Genomic DNA, 8,871 nt, shown 5'->3' on the forward strand with positions numbered 1-8,871 from the left:
GTTTTTTTTACCCTCCATTAATTTAATAATCGTTTTGTGTGTGTGTGTATCTTCTTTCAAAAACTACAAACCAAGCCAAAATGCTTTTCAATTCTCTATCTATTATATAAAAAAAAATATTTGTACCTAACAGACGGAAGCCACCACAAAACACACTAAAACATTTAAATCAAATTACTAAGTGATCAATCGTAAACGGAATCTAGAACGATAAAAAAAAACGTTCTTGTGTGTTTTAAGGGTGCGAATTTCTAGCCTGTCAAGCAAGGGGATATGTTTGTTGGAATCCCACTCCCCCCCCCCCCATCTCTCAGTGTGTGTGTGTGTATACAACTTTGTGTTTTAGTTCTCTCGTTTTTAGTTCACCTTGATACTTTTTTAAACGATTCTTCTAAAAGGCCATATTTGGAGCTAGAAATTAAAAACTTCTTCCCATATTGATTTTTTGTTTTGTTCAGTTATAAGTTATGGACAGTAATCTGAGCGGTTAAAAGTAATGTACAACAACAAATACTTCTTCAATCATAAATTACAGATTGTCATCAGAACTATCATGAAACAATAAAATAAAAAAACAACAACACTTGTCACAAAATACAGTACATCAAATAGCTTTTCTATATCCAACAACGTGAGAAAGAAAGTTGTCCTAAGTACTGTCATTTCGGGGTTAACATTTTCAAGTTTCGGGCGATGGCCTTACACCTCAGCGTTACTTCTTTTTGTACTAAGTTGTAAGCCATCAAAATGGCGGCTAGTCCTAGTACTAAGTAAAAACAACAGGTTATTAGCCTCGCCGGACTAGACTGGGCCTCCGTATCAAATTTATATGACCCCGGAACGAGGTCACCGAAGCCAATAGTACTGAGCGCTGTAAAACAGAAGTAGGCCCCGTCCAGAAAAGACCAATCGTCTCCGACAGAAAATATTATTGTTCCGATAAAGACGTAAGCAGTGATGAAAAGCACCACTACACAGATGGGAATCCCCTCTTCTGGCTTTTGGGTGATGTTTCTTTTCTTGTTTAAAAAAAAAACATCGTCGGCAAAATCTCGGTTGGTGTGATTGGTAAAGGATGGAGGAAGGAAGTGAGGAGGACTTCACGTTGTGGACATGGGTTTCTTCGGAACTGTTGTTGCACTTTGCCATGACGACGTGTCCAGTTGCAACTAACCTTTGGCGATCACTATCATTATTGTGGTCGTTGATTGTGGACTGATCACTTATGGAGTTCTGGTCTTCCCTTTCGCCATCGTCATGCTCTTGAACATCAGCAAGTAATTGTATACTCTCAATCATCTGTTTTTCGACTTGACCATTCAGCTGCTGACCGTTGTACGTTTCGTTCAGTGACGTCATGATCAGTTGGAAAGGATGAACTGTCGTTGGTAACCGTTTACTTAGCAACGCACTAACTGTTTCTCGAATTCGATTGAACTGAAGTCGTCGCCGACATCGGACACACCAAACGTGGTTGAAGATGAACTTGAAGATCTTAGCGAAGAGATGACCAAGACAACCGAGACACAAAAACATCAAAGGAACTCCGACAACCACGTAAAAGATGGTCACTACTTTCCCGAAATTCGTTTCGGGTGCTATGTTCCCGTAACCTATAATAATAATAATAATATTGATACATTACGCTTTAGTAACTTACAAAAATGTCTACAGCTTAGGAAAATTCAATTAATCATAAAATAAAAACAAAGAACACCCATTGTTTATCTAAATGATAGAATGGATTGAGGAACTTCGAAATTAATAAATAAAAAATTGTTTCACCTGTAGGTGGAGTGGATGTGAAGCCAAGAGTCCATGGTGGGCGTCGATGTGTTATAAGAGTAACGATCAATCCCACTATTCGGTTAAGCAGGAGTAGCCAAAGAGTTGGCGGTGGTTGCTGTAGACTAGCTGCCTTTCCTCTAATCCATTAAAATTAGGGACGGTTAGTGTTGATGGCTATTGTGTAAATTTGCGCTAATTTCCGAAAGCAAGTTATAAGTATCCTGGTTATCTCCTGTTATCTTTTGTTTAATGTTCCCCGATGGGTCAAGGGCAAGTTTACGGGCTTCCAATGCTAGAATCGGAGGTTCGATTCCTCGCGGTGGACAGAGCTCAGATAGCCTGTTGTGTGGCTTTTAGCTGACAAAAAAACAAACAAACATTTTTTTTTGTAGTTCGTGATAAAACGAAAAAAAACAAAAAACGTATAGGTAAAATAAAACAAAACAACAACAAATAAGTCATAATACAATAAACCTGAGAGCCCGAATCCTTTTGTAAGTATATTTATTATGTTTTCTTCAAATATTCGTGTTTAGCTACAGAAGGGCTACCTGGGCTAACTGCCCGTAATTTTTAACTGATAAGCTAGAGGGTAGGCAGATAGCCAATTAGTACTCACTGCCAACTCTTAGACTATTCTTATCTGACTGAATAGTGAAATTTGACCGTCCCACTTATAACATACCCCGGCTCAAAACTGCGGAGCATGATTTTGTGGCAACGGGACGCGAACCATGGACTCTCCGTTTTACAGTCATAGGCCACGCCTGGCCGGGTATATATTACATAACCGTATTATTTTTTGACTTATACATTCACAGTGAAAAATTATAATCCACAAATCTCAAGAAGATGAGGTTTGAAAAGATTAGTTATAGGACCACCATTTTGAATTTTTGAGAAACATGCTAAAGAAATAATACTTCAAATCTTGGTAGTGTTATGACATATAAGTAACCTAAACTGTTATATATATATATATGTTAATTTTCATTAAGATTTTTACAGCTTCAGAAATAAACTTTACAGGTCTATAAAAATCTTTAACTTTCATAAAATATTTTAGTTATTCAAAAGGATATCGTGAAATGTTAGTTTGGCAAAAATCATAACCCTAATGAAAATAAAATACTGTTGGAAATGGGGGGCAGGGGCCACCCTCTTCCACTGTTTTGAGCCGTAGCAGAAGTCTTTCGTTGAAAGCAAAGGTACCAGTGGAAGCAAACATCCCTTTCGTTTGGAGTCGGTCTGGTATGCAGGTCACGGGTTCGCATCCCATCACAGGACACACTCACCCTTTCAGTCATGGGGACGTTATAATGTGATATTCGATTCGAGTAGCCCAAGAGTCGGCGGTGAGTGACTAGCTGTCTTGCCTCTAGAGTATCACTAATCCGGCTAATGCAGATAGCTCTCTAGTAGCTTTGAGTGAAACCCCCCCCCCCCTCCAAAACAATAAACAGCTCCTCACAACAAGTAGACGCGAGACAGACGTCCAACTCTGATTTACGTGTTTTTGTGAAACAGCCTGTAAACTCCAATTGTGAACATTTATTTGTTGAACAGTTTTCATTTAAACGTAAATGTATCTCACAACTGCGTTATTATTCTAAGCCTTTTTATTCAACAGAAACTTCTTGCATGAGACCGAATCCGAATAAATGTGAAACTGACAAAAGTCCATATATCTTGGAATTGTTGTTTAATTGGATGGAAATTTGTAGTAAAAAAATGGAAGCTACTTTTTCGGTCAAGGCGTTTCGGGAACGTAGTATTTTTCAAATGCGTCACGAATCGCAAACATGACAAGAGGATGTTAGCGTCTTTTTTTCGTTCTTTCTATGTATATAAATTCCGCACACCTCTTCACGTGTTTCTCTAGTTTCCAACAAGGAAAATTTCCGGTAGTTTGGAGTTATACTTGCCTAGTCTGGTCGTTTGGAAGCTATTACTATTGCTCTAAATTTGAAACTTGGTTTCCATTCGAGCTACTATACTACTGCCCTCTGTGGCAAGGAATAAATAACACGTGACATTCTCGTGATGTTACGCAAGGCCTGTGGAACTCGTTACATTTTTAATTTACATACCTTGTTTTTAAAAGCGTAATTGGTAACTTTTTTATATGTTTTATATCAAAACACAATCTCCACGTTATTGTTTCAGAAAAATCAGTTCGTTATTGTAGGCCCTGCTTGATCTTGTTAAGCACAAAGTTATACCATCGGTTTATAGCGTTATAAGCACTCAGACTTATCGCTGTGCCACCAGGGGTTGCCAAGCTTGAAGAATCTTACTAAATTCATAAGGCACAGTAAACTGATTAGCAAGACTTTTTTATAATGGAGTATAATTATATTACCAGATATTCTGTTTATTTTTATTAGGACTATTAAAGCACATTCGCTTATTGCAGACACGGAATATCCGGATTCATTCTTTAGAGATCTTATTCTCCAGAATACTTCGACTAACTTAACACCTTGACATTCTTCTTCTACCACCCTTTAGTCTAAGTCAGAGAGGAATCTGAGAGAAACACCATTCCCAGTATCAATTTTCTCTCCTCTTGTTAACAAAATATATGTCTGGGGAATGTTTCGAACGTCAGGCTTCACTGACTGATTTAACCTTAATAGTTGTATAGCTACAGGCCACTGGCTGACTTAGCTTCAATGGTTGTACAGCTACAATCCATTGACTGACTTAGCTTCAATGGTTGTACAGCTACAGTCCACTGCCTAACTTAACCTCAATGGTTGTACAGCTACAGTCCACTGACTGACTTAGCTTCAATGGTTGTACAGCTACAATCCATTGACTGACTTAGCTTCAATAGTTGTACAGCTACAGTCCACTGGCTAACTTAACCTCAATGGTTCTACAGCTACAATCCACTGGCTAACTTAACCTCAATGGTTGTACAGCTACAGTCCACTGGCTAACTTAGCTCCAATGGTTCTACAGATACAGTCCGTTGACTGACTTAACCTCAATGATTGTACAGCTACAGTCCACTGGCTGACTTAGCTTCAATGGTTGTACAGATACAGTCCGTTGACTGACTTAACCTCAATGATTGTACAGCTACAATCCACTGACTGACTTAGCTTCAATGGTTGTACAGATACAGTCCGTTGACTGACTTAACCTCAATGATTGTACAGCTACAATCCACTGACTGACTTAGCTTCAATGGTTGTACAGCTACAGTCCACTGGCTGACTTAGCTTCAATGGTTGTACAGCTACAGTCCACTGGCTGACTTAGCTTCAATGGTTGTACAGATACTGTCCACTGACTGACTTAACCTCAGTGGTTGTACAGCTACAGTCCGTTGACTGACTTAACCTCAATGATTGTACAGTCGTATTGATTCTCCCTGTACCAAACATTGGTAAAGTTGTTTTTTATTTTGCTCTGAATGTTTGTTTCTAACTAATGACTGGTCAGTGAAGTAATTAAATTCAAGATTTATTTCTACATGTGAGAATAGCTGTATAACATAAACAACTTTAATTATATTTCCAGACTTTCTCTTCTTGAGTAGATGCAACGCAAGCACTGTTGTAGGTGTCGCATTCTAGAAATAGGATTCTAGAAATAGTTTTACCGTATAATCCTTAAAAAAATAAACTCTAGGGAAAAACAAGGAATGGTGAGATAGACAGTCATGCGCAGTAAAAATCATGTTTCAAACAAGAACAACGTTGCCGAGCTACCGTAACCAAAAAAACATCACGCGTTTACGTAAATGAACGTTCAACTAACTGTTAAGTGTGTTTGTTTGTGCAGCGTTGGTTGTCGAATATTGTGTTGAATAAATTGTGAAATGTATGGAATTATTTGATCAAACTTTACCAACACTTTTGTCAGACATTTTTACGTTCTTAATCTTTTGGATGAAGTACTAAGCGTGACGCCTAAGCCTTTTGTTAAGCAACCATTTTGTTAATTACAGACTTAGCCAAACTTGAAGATCGGTGGAGTCTAATTGGAATAAAGATAACTTATTTGCTCTGAAGGCATTTTTCACTACGAAGGATATATTTTTCTTGCATTTCTGGACGGTTCAAATAGGATAAGTTGGCCCAAAGTAAAAATATGGTCATCGGATCACGGAATAGGTTGCACGTTGGTGGATGTTCAGGGGACTAGTCCCCCATTTTTTTAATTGACTCAAATGAGGTGCCTAACTATTAGTTCGAGGGATTAAAAAAATCGCACATTTTGTTGTTTTTTTGCGAGGGCTGTAATGAATATATTTTAATTTTAAATGTTATTTTCAACTCATCAGTGCGGTGCTCTAGAAATCCCTTCATTACTTGTGTATTACTCGTAGTGGATTATAAGATCCTATGTAACGTCAGTTACATTTTCGATGTTATTCGATCAGCCATTTCTTACTACCTGCGGTTGGTTAAAATGCAACTTACCACATAAAAAAATTCCATCAGGACTTCATTTGTTGTAATATTGGTCGCAATAGGCTTACTCTCAAGACCACAATGTACAAATTGAAAATGTTTCATTCAGCCATCTTTAGCACGTGCACACATTTACGTAGAGGGAAAACAGACCTCTTGATAACTTCACGCTTTTCTTATGGGTTCGATACTCGGTATTTAATATCGTTTATTATTCCATTACCGTGAGATAGATTAATTTAATGTGTTTAAAAAGAAAGTCAAACGATAGCTTTAAAATAAGAAGGGAAAACTAGTTATGTACATAAATTAATGTTATAATTTATCACCAAAGGAATGTTTTAAAGCACCAACTTCTTAGCAACCCCATTTTGGGGACTCTAAACAAACCACACAGAAATAGCTGTTAAAAATGAAGTTATTAAAAAATCTTGCAAATTTTCCGTGAAGATCAGCTCAAAATATATGTTAAACCTTATTTTGGTTTTAAGATTCTATATTCTACTTTATCAAATTTTAATCTTAAGCCTTATGTCACGATTCTATATTCTAAACTATCAAATTCGAATCTTAAGCCTAATAATAAAGGCTTAATTTATTTCCAATATAACCGTAAAAGTACGGCACAATTGAATGTCAGGTTGCATATTCTTACATTTTACATCTCCCAGACGTTTGTAATTTAACAAAAACACTTATTACATGTTGATTTAAGCTTACGACAAACCTTGGCCTATGAAAACATCGACTTAGGCTTTTCGGTGAGAGTGAAATATCGTCCAAAGTAGAGGACAAAAAACCAAGTCCTGTTTTTGTATCCTTCCGCCATCGCTTCCGGAAAGGGGTGACTATTATTTATGTACAAACCTTTAGTTATTACAGCAATCTCTGTTGTTGTTTTTTTTTTTATCTCGTAACAACAAACATCATTAAAAACGGCCCACACAGATTAACAATACGAACTCTAAGATACCGTTAATTACTTCAAGTACTTTGATTAAACTGAGTTATCAAAAGACGTGGTTATTTGTGGATAACATAGACTCACCGATTGTTGTGAGAACTGTTACAGAGTACAGTAGTGCTGCTGGAAATGACCACTGTCGTTCCGGAGATTCCACCTCTCTCCCATCATACCCCTCGTTCCTCGCAGCGTTGACCACAGTTTGCTCGAATTGTCGGAGTCTCCAGCTCACAGCTTGAGTCCAGTTCTCTTCGTACAGTACGTTCAGGTCGTTCGTGATTCTCCACAAATCTCGCATACAGTCTATTCGGTACTGACGTACTCGTAACCTCTCGGCCAACTCGTACTGGACCTCTAGTGCCTCAAATATCAAAGCACCAACAACGGTGTAGATCACTGCCAGACAACAGATCCCGACGTCAGAGAAAAGGTGCGCGGCAATCAGTCGGAGGTAGTGTTTCCACGTGACCACTTCCTGACTTTCCTCATCTACCACCATAGAGCCCACGTCCACGAGAAACAGATACTGTATATAAAGTGTGGCTAGAATCTTATAAACGGAAAAATATTTTATATAAACAGTGGTTACTTAATTAGTGAGTGACAGAATTAGACACAACTGAACTCCGTTAGAAAGTCATACATTGGCCAGGAGCATCAGTGTAAAACTTTAGTATATCCAAATAGTTGCCTGTAGTAACACCACAGTAAATAAATCCAACTGTAAAACTTTAGTATATCCAAGTAGTTGCCTGTAGAACACCACAGTAGATAAATCCAACTGTAAAACTTCAGGAACTCCTGCGAGACACCAAGAGACTTGAGGCTGTGAACAGAGCTTGAAATGTTGCACAAAAAATTAACTTTCCCTATAAAGAGTGAACAATGTACCGGTTGAAGTAAAACTTGTTTTTAGAATACCTATTTTCACGTGATAGCTTCATCTGAGGAGGCGGTACCAGCCGTGTCACGTTCTGCCTTCATGAACCTACCAGATGATGTGAAACAAGGGATAAGCCATTTATGTTTAGAAATACATTTACAAGAGGTCAATATTTTGTGTGTGAGTTTAAATTTGAAAACAAATAAAAGCTTTTGATACCCTCCCCCCACAAAAGAAATTTCTGGACACTTTATAAACTTCCGAGCTTTACAGCGCGTGCTAACGAGCTAATTTGACCCACAAACCCGCAGAGAACCGAGGAAATTAAACCCCTGGAAAGGTGACTTTGTTGCATTACAGACTCGTACGAAGGTGTATATCACTTCCCGCCACGGAAACCGTTACTTGAATCATTGTCGAGGCTTAGCAAAAGTGAAATAATGGTGGGTTAGTTTTTGTTTTAAGGGTATCTTGTCGTCGTATAATTAAGTGTAATGTCTAAACAATACCAAACTTATATATATATATATATATGTGTGTGCACTAAATCAACGTCGTTCGATGAAATGTACAATTTTCTGTTGTCTTTTTTTTTTTAGTAAATGTTTTCTAGAATATACATTCAAGCGAATTATGTGACATTCAATGACAGTTTCAAATGTTGTAAAATAAAACACAAATGAACAAGAACAGCACCGAGACCAAACTGTGATTTCAAGCTATATCTTCCTGTTATATAAGTTTGTGTGTTTGTGTGTGTGTAGGTGGCTGAGGAAGCCAGAAAAAAACAAAAAACAACGAGGATACGA

The 8,871-nt window shown here is 37.8% G+C and overlaps 1 pseudogene; it reads right to left on the reverse strand.

The window, feature by feature from the left end:
- Nucleotides 1-588: 588 nt before the first annotated feature.
- LOC106466392 lies at nt 589-7,678 on the reverse strand (annotated as a pseudogene).
- Between the last annotated feature and the right edge of the window lie 1,193 nt (nt 7,679-8,871).

The sequence above is a fragment of the Limulus polyphemus genome, unplaced genomic scaffold, assembly GCF_000517525.1.
Source record: "Limulus polyphemus unplaced genomic scaffold, Limulus_polyphemus-2.1.2 Scaffold2247, whole genome shotgun sequence".
In the NCBI taxonomy this organism is placed as follows: domain Eukaryota; kingdom Metazoa; phylum Arthropoda; class Merostomata; order Xiphosura; family Limulidae; genus Limulus; species Limulus polyphemus.